At 47.0% G+C, this 20,410-nt stretch overlaps 1 protein-coding gene and 1 non-coding gene across 3 annotated transcripts in view; both read left to right on the forward strand.

Moving 5' to 3' along the window:
• Positions 1-20,410, forward strand: part of PBX1 (PBX homeobox 1) — a 285,065-nt gene that overhangs the window by 121,192 nt on the left and 143,463 nt on the right. The window lies entirely within an intron of this gene.
• Positions 12,859-12,962, forward strand: LOC123847232 (U6 spliceosomal RNA). The gene has a single exon (XR_006791477.2). It is a non-coding gene; the product is annotated as a U6 spliceosomal RNA (small nuclear RNA).

Consider the following 20,410-nt stretch of genomic DNA (forward strand, 5'->3'; position numbering starts at 1 on the left):
ATATATATATATATATATATATATATATATATATATATATACCACATCTTCTTTATCCATTCATCTGTCGATGGACATCTTGAATAGCCTTTCTTCTTAGAGCACACCTGTATTCAGTGTGCGTTGACACAGGGGGTTCTCATCAGCACCTGACAATGCAGGGAGAGTCGGAATGGTTGCCCCCATTCCATAGATAGAGCAGTGGAGACACAGAGACATGACATGACATCATAATTCAAGGTCACAAAGTCATTTGGTGGCAAAATGAGGAGGACTCCTTAAAAATGCAGAGGAGCCTGAAGGACGGCCCGAGGATGTGCTATGAAGTGATTGAGAGTTGTTAAATATTAAAAACAAAACCAAAAAGAGGAGGTATTTTGAGTATTGGGGGCAGGGGCAGGAGTGACTGGAATATCGTGTCCCGCCACAGCACAATTCATGGCAGAGAACAGCTGACCACAACACCTTCTGAGGAGTAGTTTTCTCTCCTTGATCATGTCGCCATGTTGGAAGCTGTTCTCAGCTCCTGTCCTTTTGTTTTTCCTGCTCTGTCACTTCTGCTCCCCGAGTGAGGACCCATCCTCTCAATCTCATCTGGCCACAATCTGAGGCTGAGGCAGACCCTTCCCTCCAGGGCCTGCAGGCCATCTTGGATTTTCCCACAGCTGACAGAAAGGCTGCTGGACCCCAGGATGCCTGCCTGACTGTTGTACCACCATCCAGTGGGACTTCTTGTCCATGACCAGCTCAAGTCTGTTTGAACATCTGCTGTATACATTTGTGTGTGCCACACCATCTGCTAGGGGAAATATAAAAAGTTTACTTGGTGTATGGTCATTGGCCGTAGGCTGCTTTACCCAGACAGAAAACTAGCATGAGGGTGAGAATAAGTATAAAAGAGGATGGATGGTATGAACTCAAAAGTGCTATGGATGCACTTATTAATCTTAGTAATCCTAGAATTATGCTGTCACTTAGCCTTGAGTATAGGTGGCACTAACAAATATTGCTCGGATGGATGAGTGGATGATGGAGGGAGGGGTGGATGGATGGATGGATGGATGAGTGGATGATGGAGGGAGGGGTGGATGGATGGATGGATGGATGGATGAGTGGATGATGGAGGGATGGATGGATGGATGAGTGGAAGGGTGGATGAAAGGGATCAGTGTGAACCATGGTAATACTGAGGCAGGTTTCTTTGGAGGCAACGGGGCTCCTTGTAGACAGCACAACCATCCATCCCCATCCTACTCCTCACCACCTTCTTTCCCATTACAGCAGTGATCACTAATTTATATAGCACTTTACATTTGAAACAATCCTTTCAAGAAACACTGAGGAAATAAAGAAGCAAAGAATAAAAATGATTACCTGTAGAGGCCAGGCGTGAGGGGCGAGTAGGGGTATGGAGACAAGAAAGGGAGCAAGACCCAGCAGTATATGGGAATCATAACACACATATTACGGATGTATTTTTATACTGTAAACACATTACCTATTTAAAAATAATAAATATTAAAACCAAAAAAAGTTTCAGGAGCATCAGCTTGCCTAATCTTCATAGCAACTGTGCCTGTGAAGGGGGTGGGTATTTTTATTAGGTACTAATTTCACATAAGGAAACCAAGGCACAGAGAGGTTAAGTACGCAAGGTCATAGAGTTAGTAAGTTGTAGAGTCAAGACTAAAGCCAGATTGGGTTATTTCTACCACAGCATGTGGCTTCTGTGAGCCTTGGCCCAGCTGTGCTGATCCCGCTGCCTGTGTGAGTCAGGCCTTCCCTGGGACCTTGCTTTGCAGCGTAACTGTGTGTGTACTGAGGTCTCTACGCAGGAGGGAGGACGTTGGGTAGGGGGTAGGGACCCTCCCACTGCCGCTGTGGACATGGCAGAGTTAAACTCCCAGGGACAGATGTGGCTTGGAGTTAGAAAAAAAGGCGTCTCTGAACCAGCCCTGCAGTTCATACTGCTGGGGAAGGGAGGAGACCTCCAACAGGTAGCTTTCACCTGGTCCTTCGGGTGGCCCTGCTGTCCCCTGGGTGCCTGCCGAGGACCCAGGGAGGTACAGGTGCGCTTTTTAAAAATTCACATTGAGCCACTTCGCTTTTAGGAAAGAAATACGTTAGTGCCTGTTTTTGCTAACTGAAAGAAATCCGAAGGGGATTTTCGCTTTTACGAGAAAAGGCGGGAAGCGGAAATATCGTTCAGCGTTGGCTTTGCAGCAAGAGTTACGGAGGCAGTGAGCACCTGGGCAGCAAGGGGCACCACCCAGCTCCTTCCTGGGACCCACCCTCAGTGTCTCAGCCACAAGCTGCTAGAACTCTGACCTGGGTCCCTGAGCTTCATCTCCAGGGAATTTGTGTATCCCGTAGCAAGATGTATCCTAAGGTATAAGCCTGAAGGAGGGTGCCATTGGCCATTCTAGTGTGTTCTCACTCAAGTGTGTCTGCTGTTCTGTTTGCAGCTCTCAGGCCCAGCTAGTTCATGGCAAGGCTGTCCCCTGAGCATCACACAGCTGGTGAAGAATGGATCTGTCCATAGACTCCATGAGAGCATCTACTGCCCCAGAAACCATAATGCCTTCCTTTTAGCAACCTGTTGCTCGGCAGAGGTATCTTATGCCCGTTTGCCCTCCAGAAGAGTTAGGACGGTGTCCTCCCAGCCCAGCCTTTATATGGGTCACATTCTGTTTGGATTTCATCTGAAACGGTCCATTGTATCTTCTGCACTTCCTGACCCAGGTCCCACCTCCATGAAGCTTTCTGGGGCTATTCCAGACGTCACAGCTACCCTGTCTGTTGATTCTGAGATTTCGAACTTCCTTCAATAACTTCTAGAAGCTTCTTTGCTTCTGCTGAAGTGAGATTTCTGCCTCTCCAGATGGAATCTCCCAGTTGACAAATCCAGTGTACACTCTTTCCAGTTCTAGACTCTTGCTGTATTCAATACCCATGACTTTTCTCTTGTGAAACTTCTACCCCCCTTGATTTCCATTTTATTCTATCTGTTCCATAGTTCTTTGGTTGGGACTTCTCAGTTAACTTCAATAGTGCCTGTCTCTTGTCTCATCACTGAAATATTCCCCACCATTTCTTAGGACTTCATTTATCCCCTCAATACTCACAGCTCACGAATGTATCTGCTTGTAGTCTCATTGCAGACAGGGGCCTTATCTTTCTTGCCAACCTCTGCCTCACCAGGGAACAACATAATGTCTGAACCAAAGCAGATATCCAGTAAATATTTATTGAAGAAATGGTAAATTACTAAACCCTGTATTTTCAGCCCTGGTTGATTCTATTTCAGATCTGCACATAGAACTGCCTGGCAGGCATCTCTCTGCCCATGTTCAACCGGGCCCTCCAGCCCTTCACATCCAGAGCAGACCTTCTGAACCTCCCTGTCTGCATCCGTTTTCTCTTCCTGTGTGCTTTCTCTCTTTCATCTGCCCAATCCAGAGAGCTCATGTTTACGCCAGACTCTTAACTTCTTTCCAAGCCTGCAGCATCCCTCTTCCCCACCTCCCATCTAATCACTGGACAATCTGTTGATTCTAGAAGCAGGCATTTATTGAACACTTTATCCCAGGCTTGGTGCCAGGTGAGGGAATACCAAGGTAAACACACCCTAACTATGTCTCATAGCCTTTCCTCCCCCCATCTGCCACATTCCTGGGTCAGGCCCTCACCATCTTTCACCCAGACAGCTACGTTGACCTCCTAGCTGGTATCTCTGCCCCTAATATCTTACAGCTGTTCATCCTCTCTGAGGCCCACCGTGACGCTCCTAACATGCAAACCTGTTTGCCACACCCCTATTGAGAATTCTTCACTGGCAGTCCCGGTGTCAAGATCGACAGCCCCGAAACTACAGTTGTGAAGTATGTCACAAGGAATTTTGATACTCATAATAGGCTAGGACCTGAGATTGCAAATTATTTAAAATTTTTAACTAATTCGGGACGCCTGGGTGGCTCAGTCAGTTAAGCGTCTGCCTTCAGCTCAGGTCATGATCCCAGGGTCCTGGGATTGAGTCCTGCATCAAGCTCCCTACTCTGCGGGGAAACTGCTTCTCCCTCTCCCTCTGCCTGCTGCTCTCCCTGCTCATGCTCTCTCTCTCTCTCAGACAAATAGATAAATAAAATCTTTTAAAAAAAATTAAATAAATAAAAAGTAAATAAAATTTTCAGCAATTCGAATGATCAACATTCAAATGTCGCTTTCACTCACTTGAATTCCTATATGCTTTCCTGAATGGAAGAGAAGTAGCTGGGAAATGGGCATTTCTCTGGGCACACACGCTGGAGTCGGCCCTGAATCTGAGCACCATTGAGCGTGCGTCCTAGACACAGCATTGAAATCTGCAGGATGAACACCGAAGACCTTGGCATAAGTCCACGAGTCTCATGATCTAGCCCTTGTCTACCTCACCGGCTATTTCCTATCATTTTCTTCTATCTCGTGGTAGGCTACAAATACGTGGAGTTCCCTACAATACCTAACACTTGCCACTTTTTTTCTTACACCTTTGAAGATTGCCTCCCCCACCAGGGATTCCCTGGACCTGCCATCCCTAAAGTAAACCACAGCTAATCATTCAAATCCTAGCAGGGGCTTTGTCCAAGTACCCTGACTCAGTTCTAGATTTTCCTTCTTCTTTCTCTTCATTTTGCCTTATATATTCCTTCATTGTAACATATATTACCCAGCCTTTGTAATTTTATTTTTTACATGTTTATTTTCCCATTGGACTGTAAGGAGATAAATGCCTTTCTGTATTCTTTCAATTGTTGAGGACAGGCTTGGGCATTTAGTAGGTGCTCCATAATCATTCACTGTATGAACTAGGGAGTCACATGGGTACATCTTCTCCATTGGTCCCAACATTCTCCAGAGGTAGGCAACTTTAGTACCATATCATATCTTGATGGACTCAGAGAGAGCCCGACAGGGCATCCGAGGAGTGAGCCCTAGCTCATCCATAAGTGGTTAATGGCCCCAGACATGTGACATAAAACGTATATCCACCTGTTTCTGTGTGCATGGTCTCTTTGTTGGGAGAGTCCTATGAAATGGTTGCTTAGACCAAGTTGGAAAATACATATTGGGAAGTATGAGTAGGATGTAAAGGTAAAGTGGTTGGCGTTGATGGTGTGGCACTGAAGGTCTAGCAGAGGGCTTCGGGCAAGAAGTGGAGACCCTGTGGGGGTGCCTGGGTGGCACAGTCAGTTGAGTATCTGACTCTTGGTTTTGGCTCAGGTCATGATCTCAGAGTTGTGGGACTGAGTCCCATATCAGTCTCATTGCTCAGTGGGGAGTCTGCTTGAGATTCTCTCTCTCCTTCTCCCTCTGCCCCTTCTGCTTGTGCTCTCTCTCAAACAAATAAATCTTAAAAAAAAAAAGGAAGTGGAGACCCTGTGGTTATTTGAGCACAGACGGCACATACTGAAACCAGAGTTAAGGACTTTTATTCTGATAAAAATGTGCAGGATGTATACTAGACTGGAGAGAGATTGAAGGCAGGGATGTCAGCCAGGAGACAAGAGGACCTGGGGTCTAGGTAGATGAATGGTATTTTGGGAATGAAAAGTCTCAGACTATTTCAAAAGAAAGATTAACAATGTATGGTGACCATCTAAATATGGAAGTTGAAGGAAAGGTAGGAGTCGAGAATATTTAATTTAATTCATCAATTTAATTCATTTAATTCATCGATTAATTTGGATTCCACAAAAAGTTTGAGATGGGAGGTGACTTACTACAATGAAAAAGTATTTAACGATATAACTGGCCCCAAATAGCTGGAGGATGTGGTCATAGGTGCCCACTTTATCATGTAGCTGTGGGAAATGAGGCTTTGCCAGGATTGCCCTTGAGGCATTTGCTGCACTGTGTGCAAGTTTGAACTGGACTCTAAGTTGTCTTCCATCTCTTTACCGATGTGTCTGTGTCTCAGGTGTTACCTGGGAGAATGGGATCGGCATTAATAAGAACAAGGAAATTGGGAAAGGGATGGAATTGGAATACCTGGTAGAGTTTTGTTCATTTCAAATTGTGGTCGATCTTTCAGTTTCATAGAATATTGTGCTTTCTGTGCATTGTTGATTTTCTTATTGGCTATGTGTCTGACATTCATTCGATTTTGTCTCTCCAGAGACAATGTGTGATCTGCGAGAATCATGCTCTATTTTCCCGTGATTTCTAAGACTTTGCCTTCTAGATCTTGCACCTCCTTTCTGGGAGGAGCCCGAATTTTTTGTGGACCAGAGTCAAATATAATGAGAAAGAATTTTGATTTTGGAGTCAGACTGACTTGGGTTTGTGTCCTGAATCCTTCATCTACTGTGTGGTATTAGGCGGGTTACCTAACTTCTCTCATGTCTGTTTTCTCAGGACTAAAAGTGGAGATGGTAATATCACCTACTTCATAGGGTTTGGGAAGTATTATGATAATGATAGCTAACATTAATTTAGGGGTTGTATACCAGGCACTGTGTTGTTTATGTTCATTATTCTATTTAACCCTCCCTGCAAAGCCTATAAGGTAAATACTATCATTGTCCCCACTATATTGACCAATAAACTGAGCTCAGAGGGCTTAAGTAACTTGCCCTAATTACCCAGGTTGGAATTGGCAGAGTAAGGGTTTGAACCTAGGTTGAATGACTTTGACAGCTGAGCCCTTAACAACTAAAAGCTCCGCAGCCTCCCAAATCTCTCTCTTTCTATGAAAATCTGAAAGCTCTCCTAAGACTCCCATTTAAGGTGATCACCCCTTTTACCATGTTCCTATAACAAAAATGCCTGTAGCTTTAATTAGCATGTATTTTCTAATTATTCGTCTCCTAATTTTAGCCAGTTGTTCATATGTCCCTCCCTCTTCACTGAATTATAAACTTTTGAATGCAGGAGCTGTGCCTACCTTTGCATTTTCCCTCCAGTGCCTTCTTTATCCATAGGAGTTCTCGGTCTGATTTGTTGGAAAGAAATTCTGTGAAAGGCTCAGCTTACTCTTTCCCTCGGGGCCATCTTTGGTGCTGTGAGGTCACCTTTGCCTTTCTGTTACCAAAATAGAAAAATTCAAGTGTCAAGGAGTCCTATCAACAGCAGCAATGAAATGTGACCATTTAAAATAATGAAATAATGTCACTTAGTCTGATGGTGGTCTTTACATCTACTCTCCCACCCCCACGCCCCCAAATAAAAAGTCATAAAAGCAAAGTGATCTTTGCCTCAGTAAGTTAGGTTGTTTGTGATATTTGGAATTGAACTAGACAAGAAATGAAGTATCAGGAACCGGTTCCTCCTTGCCTCTGGGCATCAGACGTGCTGTATCCCATTTGGTCTTAACTTCTTCTCACATTTGCCCCTTCGGTTGGAAGGCAGGCATTATTCTGAAGCTTTGCATAGACATATGGGGTTCTGACCTTCCCTTGGTGGGGAGCAGGCCTGGGAAATCGGTGGGGGTGAATTCCCAGGGTACCCATTATCAGGAGGGCTGGGCCCTGAGCCTATCCTTTTCCCCATTCTGCCACAGACTGAGATGGAGCAAAGAAAGCCGGTGGCCCCTTGGGTAGCTGACAAGGGCAAGCAAGACGCCCACCTCTGAATGCCCTTAGGGTTAGAAGTACTTGTTAACTGCTCTCGGGTGCACAGTTGAGTGATAATAATGGTCCTGTCGGTAAAAAGAGTAATACACAGAGTATTTCATACTCATCAAAGCATTTTCTACAGTGTGCCTCTTCTTGTTGTCAAATAGGAGGAATTACAGGATTGCGTTTGGCAGTGTTCAGTGGAAGGCCTTTAGTTGTTTTTCCCATTTCGCTCCCTGTCTCTTCATTCTTTCCTTATCCCCAGTGATCTCTCGGATAGTTACAGCTCACCATTCAGAGCTCCGTGTTGGCAGCCTCGCCCATCTGTCCAAAATAACGGGGAGCCAGGATGTTAGCATAGAAGGCACCATGCACTTCGGACTGTGCAGTTGCGTCATCAGAGTGCCCGAAGGCCACCCCCCCAAACCTCTTGGATCGTATTTCAGACATGATTCCAGCTGTATGGTGGTCTGGTTTTCCAGCTTGATCTGGTCTTACCATACCTGCATGGTAATCACTAATATTTACTGAGCATGGTTAGCAGCTGCTAACTGTAGATCTGAAACGGTCACAGGTACTAACTCAGGTAATCCCCACCCCACCCCCGGGAGCGAGGTAACATGTTTGTCCCCACTTCCCAGGCGAGGGCACAGCACAGAGGGGCTTGGAAACAAGGTTCCAAGGCCAAGAGTCAGGTCTGGCTCCCATGATCTGGTACCACAGCCATGCTCTTTACTATAACACGCCTCTGAAAAAGAGGAAACTCCAGGAGGCAGTGAAACTGTACGAAGGAGAGGAGAGAACTTACAGAGCCCAGCAGATGGAGTTTATGTACAATAGACCGGCTGACTCCCACCTAGCCGTGGGTCTGGGTGGTAATTGGCATTCATAATGATAAATGATTCGGGTCACGAAGAGGAAGCCAAATTATGTTCAGGATTATCCATCTACCTATCTATGTGGATATCTTTGGAAGAAGCTAGATGGAAATATACATGCTTTTAAATGATTGACATCCAGAACGATGAAAATACACACGGTTTTGGTAGCCCCCCAGAACGTGGACACGAAGCAGCCTTCCGGAGTGATTTATTTCTCGGTGTAATGCTTCCTCGCCTTGCTGCCTGCTCTGGGGTTCCAGAGTTGCGGCTCCCTGGGTGTCTCCCCCAGAATAGAGGTTGCGGGGGTCACGGGACCGCCTCTACCCCTTCTCGCTCCAGGAAGGATGCCAGGGCTGGGCTCTGTGTTGCTCTGCTTCTGCCGTGGCAGGTAGAGGGCGTGCGGCGCGGTCAACATCAGTCCCTTCGCGAACCACCATGGAAATGGAAGGGGGGCGCTCGGGATTCGAGAGGAGAGAGGGGAGATCACTTCTTTGTCTGCAAGCGAAGTGCTGTGACTGTCCCTTCAGGTCTGTGGGGGTGTCTGTTGGATGAGAAGGAAATTCTTCTCTTCTTGGCTTCTGCCTCCCTGAGCCCCTTTATTTTATTTTTGTTTTTTTCTTCTTCTCTGCCTTTGTAGAATCATATAAAATAAAAACGCCCAGCAGAAAGGGAGCTGTGATGCTGTCGTCCCTGGCGTTGATGTTATTTATTTTCCTCAGTTGCTGCTCTGGAAGCCCGGAGTTGACAGAGCGGTTTTGTAGAATAGAAACATTATAGACTGTTACTGTCAGAGTGTTAAATGTGATGGATAGAGAAATAGAGGAGAAGGAGGGGACTTAATACTGAGAGCCAGGGTGCTCATGGGAAAATAAACCATCCGCATATAAGAAATGAATGAGGTAATGTGGCGGGAGGTAATGGGCTTTCGCAACACGCCGGAACAGAGATGCTTATTACAGGGTGCGCTTAACCCTTGGCGCGCCGGCTCCCCTTGTGGGTTCCGGGGCCTCTCGCGGGTCCGTCTGCGGGAGCACGTGGGTGGCTCTCCTTCAGGCGGGGGAGCCGGCGGGCTCGGAGCGGCGGAGACGAGCGTGTTCTTAATGACGCTGGGGGAGCCGCCTGCACATCGCCAGCCTCGGCAGCTCCCGGGGAGGGGGCGCGGCTGGGCATCCCCGTGGCCGTGCAAACGGGCCCTGATTGCCGGGGGCGGGGGTGGGGGGGCTCTGCTGGTTTCTCCACCAGAGACCCACGGGGAAGGCGCACTTCCGTTACTTGGGAGAGAAGGAAATTCGTGGTACTTGGCTCCCTGGGTGACCCCCCGAAGATGCTCTGCGGCTTTATGTAGCCAACGCCTAGCCGGTTGTGCGTCGACCAGAAGGTGCTGGCTTTGCTGTCAGGCGGGGAGGAGAGGGGCAGAGAGGGTCATCTCTATCACTCCTTGTCAAGCATGGCGCCTGCTGGGAGGTGAGCGTGTCAGGTGGGGACCCTGCATCAGTCGGGATGATGGGAGGGACCCCCCGCCACGCAGCTGGAGGGAAGTGAACTGAAAGGCGTTCGGGTTCAGCGAGCAAGATGCTTTTCCTTTGCACTGGGTTCCTGTGACCTTTCCCACCCACTTTTGCATCCTGATGGTGGCCAGCTTTGTGTCCTGTGTATGACGAGCATTTGGTCAATTATGAGGATTCAGTCGATAGGGCCCCCCATCTACCTGCTGGGTGGCCCTGAGTGAGTCATGTAGTCTGTGAGTGTCAGTTTCCTCATCTATAACATGGATACATTTATTATCAGGAGTAAACATAATCACGCTTATGAAAGCGTTGGCAGGCTATAAGACATTGTGCAAATACCAAAGTATTACCATTATTTCTGTTGTTAGTAACGGAACAATAAACAGGCATTAAGTGATAAGGTGAAGAACTTCACCCAAGAAATAATGTTTTCAAGCCAGCAGCTGCACATGCTTTAACCCCAGGCAGTGCTGTTCTGGGCTGATGGTAAAGTGGTGGTCACATGGTCAAGGACACCGCCCTGGTGGGATGTTTATATTGTTGGCACTGGGTCAGGGGGACCCAGGGGACCACTATCACCCTCAAGCTGGGGCATTCCTCCTCTCCTGTTCAAAGTTTTCACAGAACCACCGAGTTTGGGAGTGAGAAGGACTCATAGGGAATGTCCGTCACTGGCCTTGATTTGGTTTGGAAAGCGCTTCTTGCTGGAGCACCGACCCCACCCCCCGCAGCTGTTGGATTTTCCCCTGGAGCTCTCCCATCTAAGATGTTCCTAGCCCATCCTCATCCTCCGGGATCTAACTGCTGCCTATGAGACCCTGCCATTGAGGGCCCTGTCTTCACCGTGATGGTCCACATCCTGGGTTTTGTTTTTTTGTTTTTTGTTTGTTTGTTTGATTGATTGTTATGATTTCGAAGGTCCTTAGTATTTTCACAGGAGCAGAAGGAGCGAGGGTCCTTCTAGAAGGACGTAGGCTGGCATGGTCTGCCACAGTCTGGACTCTGCTCTGGGTCTCAGGCCGCCATAGGGTGACCACCGGCAAGGTGAGGGGCCAGTCTGACCTTCCTGTTTCCTTTTCTCTGGATTCTGTCCCCACTCCTGGGTCCAGACCTGCCATGCAAGTGGGAAGCCCTGCTTTCCCCTGCCCCTCCTGGGATGCTTTCTCCTGTTTGTCCTCTGTGCATATCCAGTCTCTGTCTATCCTTCGCACTTTGCTGCTTCGTACTTTTCTCAGCAACCACAGCCTGTAGTGAATTTTCCTTTCTCCTGATTCCTCAGATTTGTACAACTCTGTGCAGCAGGTAGCTCTTCACAGTTTTCTGGTGTTTCTCTGATTGTTTCACATGAGAGTATCTTGTCTTATGAAGGATAGTAAAAGTTTCCTGAGAAAAGGGCTATGTCCTGTGTGTGTGTGTGTGTGTATGTATATATATATATATATATATATATATATATATATATATATTTGTTTTCTTATAACTGGCATTACACTACCCTCTCCTCTATTGATTTGTCATGTATAGCTTTCTTCTGCCTCACCAGATTCCCAGTTCCTTCTAGAAAGAAGCATTATCTGAGGTATCTTTTGCTGTCCCAGATCACCTAGTATATAAGCTCTCTTGCTGTTTCTTTAGCTTATTGGACAGTTTTTGACAGAAAAGTGCTCTTCCTGCCCTTGTCTACTTTATGTGCTCAGACACCCTTATATCCAGCCTCGAATGGAACTGGAATGGATGTTGGGTGGACGTGAAGAATAGTCCCAGCCGGTGACAGGATCTTGTCTCTCGGTAAATAATACAGTTGTGCGTTAGGGTTAAGAGTAGCTCTGAGGATGAAATGCGCTGGTGCATCTGAAGGGTTTAGACCCGAACCTGACACCTGCCAGACTCCAGAACTTGTGAGTTACAGCAGTCGTGGCGTCGGTGGTGATCGTGATCGTTGAAAAGCAGAAAGAGTAGCAATAATGCCCGATGCCCGCCGGTCTGCCTTTTGTGCTCCATTTATATTTTGAGGGAGTTCCACCTGTAATCCTATTTGGATAGTCTATAAGCTGAGGACTACCACCACCAGACCCTCTCAGTGTGAGTCTGCCTTGGGCAGGTGGGATCCTTCTGCCTCTTGCTTGTTCTAAAGGCTGGAGCCTGTCATGGTGTCTTCCTGAGTGTCTCTGTAGTCCCAGATACTCTCTTCACATATGTCCCTCTAAAAGCCAGCTCCATTTGGCTTCATGAGGGAGGCTACATTTTCAGACCCAGCAAGGTACAAACCCCTGGTTTGGTTTGAAGTGTACAAGAACGACAGTGATGAAGCAAGAGGGGAGATCCAACTCTGGGCCTTTCCGGGAGACTGGCTCTCTGTATCCAGACCCCACTAGGATGCATAAAATGGGAGGCTATGGAGGGAGAGCAGAGCTCAGGGGAAAGGCAGAACGAGGTAAAACTTCCAGGGCAGTTCTTTTCCCTTGTTGATCAGCTATTTTGCTCAATCCCTTTCTTTTGTGTCTCAAAAGGCACAGTTCATGGTGCTGTCAGTTTCACCCCCTGGTCCCTCAGAAGGGGGTGTACTGAGGCCCTTCGTATTGGAGAAAGGGAACGCAATTTGGGTGGGAACTGCGAGACCAGTCAGCTTCTAGAATAATCTGGGCTACTTATAAAATGCAGAGTCCCAGGCCCTGCATCCACAGGTTTGCTGTCTGGCCTTGGAATCTGCATTTCATAAATACCTCCCATGAAGTAGATGGCTGCCGTGCATACCTTACTCTTTGGGAAATACCTCTACCTCCACCCGTCTCCCATTCCACCGTGGTGGTGGCTTGCTTCCTGGCCTTGAAGCTGATGGTCCACTCCCTGTGAGAGCATTTTCAGTGCAGCCTCGGCACTCGCTTCACCAGCACATATAAAAAATGAGAACAACACGGAGAAGATTAGCATGGGTCCTGCCCAGGGATGGCGTGCACATGTGTAAGGCATTTCATCTTGTTTCACTGAGCTCTGCATGTGTGGTATATGCCCCCAAATTTAAAAAGAGCACCTCTTGTCCTTTTATGAATGCCCCTATGACATACGACCCCAACCCAAGAACTTTTGACCTACATCAAGAACCTATTTTGGGGACACCTGGGTGGCTCAGTCAGTTAAGCGTCTGCCTTCACCTCAGGTCATGATCATCAGGGTCCTGGGATCGAGCCCCGCATCAGGATCCTTGCTCCACGTGGAGACTGCTTCTCTCCTCTCCCTCTGCTGTGCTCTCTGTCCGTGTGTCAAGTAAATAAACCTTAAAAAAAAGAATCTATTTTGAAGAGACTGAAGAACCGGCATTATGGATCCAGAATTTTCCTATAGACAACTGTTGTTGAAGGGTTATTAAGACACATATACCTACACCTTTGTTAAAAAGTCTAGTTTGTAGCAGTTCCAGGGAGGGGCGGTCGGAGGGAACACGGTGCTCCTCGTTCCTCCTGGTGCCTCCTGGTAGTCTGAGGTGGCTACTGTCCTGATACTTTTAGTGTCTATTTATTGGACATGGGTCAGAATGTCTGCAGTTTGAACTGGGCCGGGGGACCCCATGCTAATGTTGCCTGAACATTCATGGAGATGGGGATCATGAGGGGAAAGTAAGAAGATGTCCTGGATTCACATTCACTGATGTGAATGTGCTCACAAGCTCCAGGTTTTCCAAGATCACGGAGATGTGACTGTATTTACTCCATGTCACGTGCACTGCCTCCTTCTGCTAGAGTTGCTGATGCCTTTGGGCGTTTACCCGTCCACACCAGAACTTCCATACTGGAGTGCACTCTTCACTTAGAGTTGGCCGAGTTGTGTTTGAGAGTGAGTGTGTGCTCTCACGTGGGTATATATTGCGTGTGTGTATGTGAACATGTGCACACCTGTGTTCAAGTGACAGGCCATCCTCATGGTCTCTTGGAGGGACTTCGTCTACGCCAGAGTGCAGAGGTAATTAACTTACTGCCTCATTTCCACTGATGTCCAACCATATGATGTTTTCTGATGTTTGAAAAACGTGGTGTTTGCAAAGATCCTTGTTCCTCTCTGACCTTTCGCACTGTGTGATTGTAAATGTGGGAAGGCAGGGAACTTCAGGATGATGGTGTAGACGTGTGACAGAGAGATGTCTCTAAGACAGCTGGATTGTGCATGTGGTGGATTCCTTGGTGTAGGTTTGTATCATTGGAGTTGAGTTGTAATGGTGGGACTGGGGGAGGGAGAGAGGAGGACACACAGACATCCAGGCACACACATAGACAGACATCCAGATACAGACAGACAGACACAGAGACACCTAGACAAACACACACACAGACACACAAATACAGACACACACACACACAGAGACACCCACAAACAGACAGACACATATACACAGAACTACAGAAACATACATAGACACACACATGTTCAGATACAGACACATGGACAAACAGACACACACATACACAGACACACAGACACACACACAGGGTCTTTGCTGATTATCACGAGCCTAAACTCATTTCAGCAGAGATGACCTGTTAGCCAGGAGCCCAGGCCTACAGGTGACAAGTTGGGCGTCTCTCTGGCTGGTCACAGCAGCTTCTGCTGGCTGCACTCGGCTTCCTGTCTGAACCGAGAAGCACAGATGCTCTCAGACCCAAGACAGTTCGGGAAGGAAAAGGGATGGTTCGTCCTCTGACCTTTCCTAAACCTCTTCCCCACCCAGATCCAACAGTACCCATGAGGACCCAACCACCTTGTTACGGTGGGCTCTGGCATTCAGAGCAACCTTCCTACAAATCTCTTTTTATTGGTATTTCCTCCAATTTAACCATCCCTGAATTGCATTTGAATCAGTTGAGAGAGAGAAGGGGAGGAGGCTCCCCCCCTTGCTCTTGGAAAAAGCAGCTCACAACCAGCTTTATTTGGTAAAACGCTGCAATAGATGCTTGTCAGAAATAATTTATTCCTGTTAGCTGTAATCTGAAGGAAAACAGATACAAGTCCTATAGTTAAAAAAAAAAAAAGTAAAGTAGTCTTGCTTTCGCTGACAGTACAAAGGTGTCATATACAAGAAGGATTGACACAGACCAAGGGGTCTTGTGGGAAATATGATAATAACTATAAAGAAGACAGATTATTCCCCAGTTGCCAACATTCAAACCTTTTTACAGTCAGTTCAAACATATAAAACTTTATTGCTCTAGCAGAAAGGGGAACAATTTCTGGTTGCACAGCTTTCCCAGGGCTGGGTTTATACTGTCTGTGTTATTGGTCTATAGCGGCATTTTAAAGTTTATTGAACAAGACTTTTACAATTGAAGGAAGTATATAAAACTGTAAATTTATTAGATTTTTCAGGATAAGTGCCCTTTCTAGTTGTGCTCAAGAATTCGGAGCTACGAGAAACTGCTAGTTACAAGACTTATTAATATTAAAGACTGAGAGTACGCACATTTTATACCTTAACTGATCTCAAAAATAATGTTATTATATTACTGGGATTCAGAGCTTAGAAGCTACAGAACTGGATGGATATACACATGTAGGACTCCAAATACCAGACGTGTTTATTTTTTGCTGGCTAAAAAGTTAGCTTTTGTTATATCTTACTTTATTTGATTTTTTTTTTTTTTAAAGATTTTATTTTTATTTATTTATTTGAGAGAGAGAGTGAGAGAGAGAGAGAGCACAAGAGGGAGGAGCGGGAGAGGGAGTAGCAGACTCCCTGCCGAGCAGGGAGCCCGATGCGGGACTCGATCCCGGGACTCCAGGATCATGACCTGAGCCGAAGGCAGTCGCTTAACCAACTGAGCCACCCAGGCGCCCCTTTATTTGATTTTAACACAGTTGGTCAGAATACTCCTCTGTTCACTGAAGGATGTCTCGGTTTTTTTTTTTTTTTTTTTTTTTTTGTCAGATCCTTGCTGATTTCCCAGCATTTCTCGGTGGAGGGCTATAATGTGAGTACAGGTGGTGGGTTTTCAGGGCGTATTTTAGGTGAAGTCATATATCGTGGCGTCCCCCCAAAGCAGCTATAATAATTCAAGTAATCAACACGGTACTAAAAAGAGTTCCCTTTTATGTTTTTCAGCTTCTCATTTTTCATTTCTTTCCTTTTAGGGACATGACTTAAGGAATTTTGCAGTGTTTGTGATAATCTGTATCATGGTTTCTGACTCTCTGCACCCTAGACTTTTTAGGCTGGAAAAGTCTTTGTTGAGGGGGCCGTGCTGTGCACTGTAAGGTGTTCAGCTGCATCTCTGTTCCTTACCATGGTAGCCGTCATCCCCAATATTCCGTGGGGACAACCAAAAATGTCTCCAGATGCTGCCAGATGCCCCCTGGGGGCATAATCATCCCTTGTTAAGAAGCACTCATTTATACAATATTATCATATGTCTTTGAAAAAATTTTTTACTGTAAAACAGTAAATGATGTGGGTTGTATCTAGTAATTAAAAAAACTATAGTTACCGGATATGGTAAAGGATGGACTTATTTAGGGCACCTGAGTGGCTCAGTCGTTAAGCGTCTGCCTTCGGCTCAGGTCATGATCCCAGGGTCCTGGGATCGAGCCTTGCATCGGGCTCCCTGCTCGGCGGGAAGCCTGCTTCTCCCTCTCCCACTCCCCCTGCTTGTGTTCCCTGTCTCACTGTGTCTCTCCCTGTCAAATAAATAAATTCTTTAAAAAAAAAAAAAAAAGGATAGGCTTATTTACTTTCAGAAATATCTAACTATGGACTTCTCTTAAATAGTGTGTTACCCAAAGACTATAACATAACTCAGTCTTTAAAATATTACATATAATTTCTCAGGACCACACTGCTGTATAACAGGAAATGTCCTGTTTGCTTGCCTAAGTCCGAGGGCATGTGTTTACAGGTATGTCCATCTCTGAGTCTGGAGTGCATATTCTTTCTGTATTATCTTATGATTCACCACTTATATATGTTAGCCTCTTTGATTTTGAATATGCATATGCAGAACCATATGTATATATACATAGACATGTTCATATTATGTGCCCTCACAGCAAAGGTTTTCAGAAGTACAGAGACACTTTGATTATAATTTTCTCACTTGACATGTTTAATTTTGAGGTTCCATCAACTTGCCTTTAATTTTCAATTTGTGTTTGAGAATTTTTTTTAACCTCTTCAGAAGGTTTTATTAGTGGATACATTAAAAACATTCAAAGAAGTTGTTTTAGCACCTGTTCGCCTTCCTACCACCTAATGTTGTGTAAGTATCTACCCGCGAATGGCACTTTGATCTGGGATTTTGTGTTAATTTGCCTAATGGCTATAGCATTTACAGAATAATTAAGACCATATGTTTTCAAAAGAGAGTAAATTTTAACAGGCCTTTGGTTTTTTATCGCTCGCATTTTGGAATTCTACGTTTGCTTTTTTCCCCCTTCTTTTTAAAACTGTTAGACACTTGGGACTTAGTGAGGGGTATCTGGAAAAGTGTCTTGCTTCTGATATTATTTTGGGGAGCCACTGATCTTTTCTGTCGCTGTGGCCTTGGGTGGTTGGTGATGTTAGCCATGAGGCAATGTGTCTTTTCTCCTCCTCTTGCCATCTCTCTAGGTCATTGGGCCCTTATGGGTGCATCAGAGATTTTCTTTTGTGAAGATGTGTGACATCCCTAAGAAGTGTGGGATAACTCACTTAGTCACTAAATGTTGTTCTGATAAGCTGGATATGAACTATATGATTGGAAAGCAGATCATACAATTGGAACACTGGTGGGTCTTGGTAAGACACCTCTGGTGATCTCTCAGCAAGTCAAAGGATATCTTCACCATCACCCCTCTAGTTACATTTGGTTTCCTTAAATCTTAATACACCTTGCTTGAGTTTTTAAACTACTAATATCCATACCCGTGTGGTACCCATTGTGAATGACAGCTGTGGAGTCACACATGAGTAATGTGCCTGTCTTTGAACTTGGCCATCAGAGAAGGTGCTTGGCCCCTATTTGGTGGGCTCCCATCCCTACAAATGATCGCATCCACACTTCGTGGAGTTAAATCGTGCATACAGTCTCTGATGTAAGTCATAATGAGAGCCTGAAGATGTAGACACACTGAGTCAGGCGTACACAAACCCCCCCCCCCACAAAGCACTCCTGGTGAAGAGGGGAGTCTTCATCAGGTCCCACTAACCTCTGGATTCCTAGGTCCTGTTTCCAGGTACCACGGGGGAGGCGGCAGATTGCAATCTTAGAAAAACTCTAACCAGGTGAAAGAAGCCGCTAAAGGAGACAGGAGCCCCAGGCACAGTTAAGCTCCCAGGTAGAGTTTGGTCCCGTGCTTGTTCCGAGTTACTGGACGTCCTCGGCCAGGTCGCCACCTGCAGCGGGGGGTCGCCAGGGGCTGTGGACTCTTCAAGGCTAAGAGGGAAGGAGCAGGAACAACACGAAACAGCAAATGTCAGGGAAGTGGCAAACCCTGAATCTTTTATGAGACCTTGGGTATTCTGATCACAGCTCTGCTGACACTGAGATTGGAATACAGATTACAGGAGGGAGCGGCTGTGACATGAAGCCCAGGCTTAAATCTTCCCAAGGTTTTAACGTGCCTCACCAAATGAATATTTTGCTATTTTATTTGGCACTGTCCCCGCAGGAGGCCAGGAGAGAGAGTGCTGACTGAGCCAGGGCCAGGGCGGGGGTCCCGAGATGCAAGAGATGAGAACCACGCTGTGGCTAATGGGACTCACACTCTTGTGCAGGTGTGTACGGATGTGCGAGTGTGTGTGGGAGAGAGAGAATGAGTGTGTGAGACAGTGTGAGTGTGTGGGAGAGACTGAGAATACAAGTGGGCGTAATAGTGTATGAGTGTGTGTGTGTGAGAGATTGTAAAAGAATAAGCATGTGTGTGAGAGCATGAGTGTGAGACAGTGTGAGCATGAGTGTGAGAGTGCGTGCACGTGCGCGTGCACGAGAGCACAGATCCCCTGTAATCCTGTCTCATGTGAGGCCTGGATGCTAAAACCACCAGAGCTGTTCGTGAGTTCACTCGGCTTCCCAGTGAGGAGAAGGAAAGAAAAGAGCAAGACCCCCGTGCTGAAATGAATTTTATGCCTAAGCGCCTGTCTTAGGAATGCAAGTGGTTTAAGAGTCTCCAAACTAAGACGCCTTTTTGGGAAAATGGAGAAAACCCGTAAGAACTCTGGGGCCTCGAGGGACCATAGGACAGGCGAACAAGAGAATGTGCTGTTCCCGGAGGGGAGGCCAGGCTCCTGCTGAACGCGCGTCACGGGCAGAGGGAGCTTGTCTGGGTGTTAGGCCTGCAGGTGGCTTAACTGCCAGCAGAGCTCCCAGTAAGGACCGCGGGTGCAGCATGTGCTTTGCGTGCACCGTCCTGATGGGAGGCCCCAATTGAAGGCCGGAGCATTGGCAGAGCCCCAGAGAACTGCAGGCGCCGGCGGGGGGGGCAGGGGGGGCGCAGTGCGCATGTAGCGAGGTCCGCCGAGTGCGAGACTTTGAATTGCTTTGCTGGAGCACGACTTGACAGCAGATTCGATCATCTGGATTTCGCTTTTCCACACGGGTCCACATCTGGTAGGTCATGCTGTCTCCTCGCCAACCTGCGAGTCAGTCAGGCGAGGCAGGGTGACCCCAGCCAAGCACCGGCCACAGAAGCAGGGCAGGCTGATGACACAGTGGCCTTTGGAGCTCGGGCACAGCAGGGATTGGAACCAGGGTTCCTGGCTGTAGCCCTGTCTTTGGTCATCGTGGGTTGACCACCAGAGTAGCTCTGGAAGGGGCAGTGTGGGTGCATGTGGGGGGATAGTCATCCATAAAGAAGAACTGTTTATCAGGCGACTGCTAAGGGTCAGGCTCTGGTCTAAGTGCTTTTAAGATATGTGATCATAGCCAATAATGGCACAGCTACCTTATCCTCATTTTAGAGATGGAGAAACTGAGGCTAATTTGAAGATTGATTAATGGATTGATCGATCGATTGATTTTAGACAGAGTGAGAGAGCACGGGGGAGGGGCAGAGGGAGAAGGGAAATCTCCAACGGACTCCCCACTCGGCGTGGAGCCTGACACGGGGCTCCATCTCACGACCCCAAGGTCATGACCTGAGCCGAAATCAAGAGTCAGACGCTCAGTTGACTGAGCCTAACGCCCCTGGAGCCAGCTTTTGAATCAAGGCTGTCTCCAAAGAACTTGGCCTTGAACACCCACCGATGCCAGGTTCCGTGCTAGGTGCTGGGGGTACAGACTGGAGGAAGACAGGACCCTGGTCCTTCGGGGGCTCCCAGTCACGGGGACACCCGGCACATTGACAACAGCAGTGGGGCCGTCGATGGCCTGTGAAGGCTGGACCCGCCGTGGTGGCAGCCATTCAGCAGAGACAGGATGGCTGCATCTCACCCAACTTTTTGTGGTTCCCTTTGTGAAAATCTACTACCCTG

Source organism: Mirounga angustirostris, unplaced genomic scaffold (assembly GCF_029215605.1).
Source record: "Mirounga angustirostris isolate CCGP_5_RB_7025 unplaced genomic scaffold, mMirAng1.0.hap1 SCAF_6, whole genome shotgun sequence".
Lineage (NCBI taxonomy): Eukaryota > Metazoa > Chordata > Mammalia > Carnivora > Phocidae > Mirounga > Mirounga angustirostris.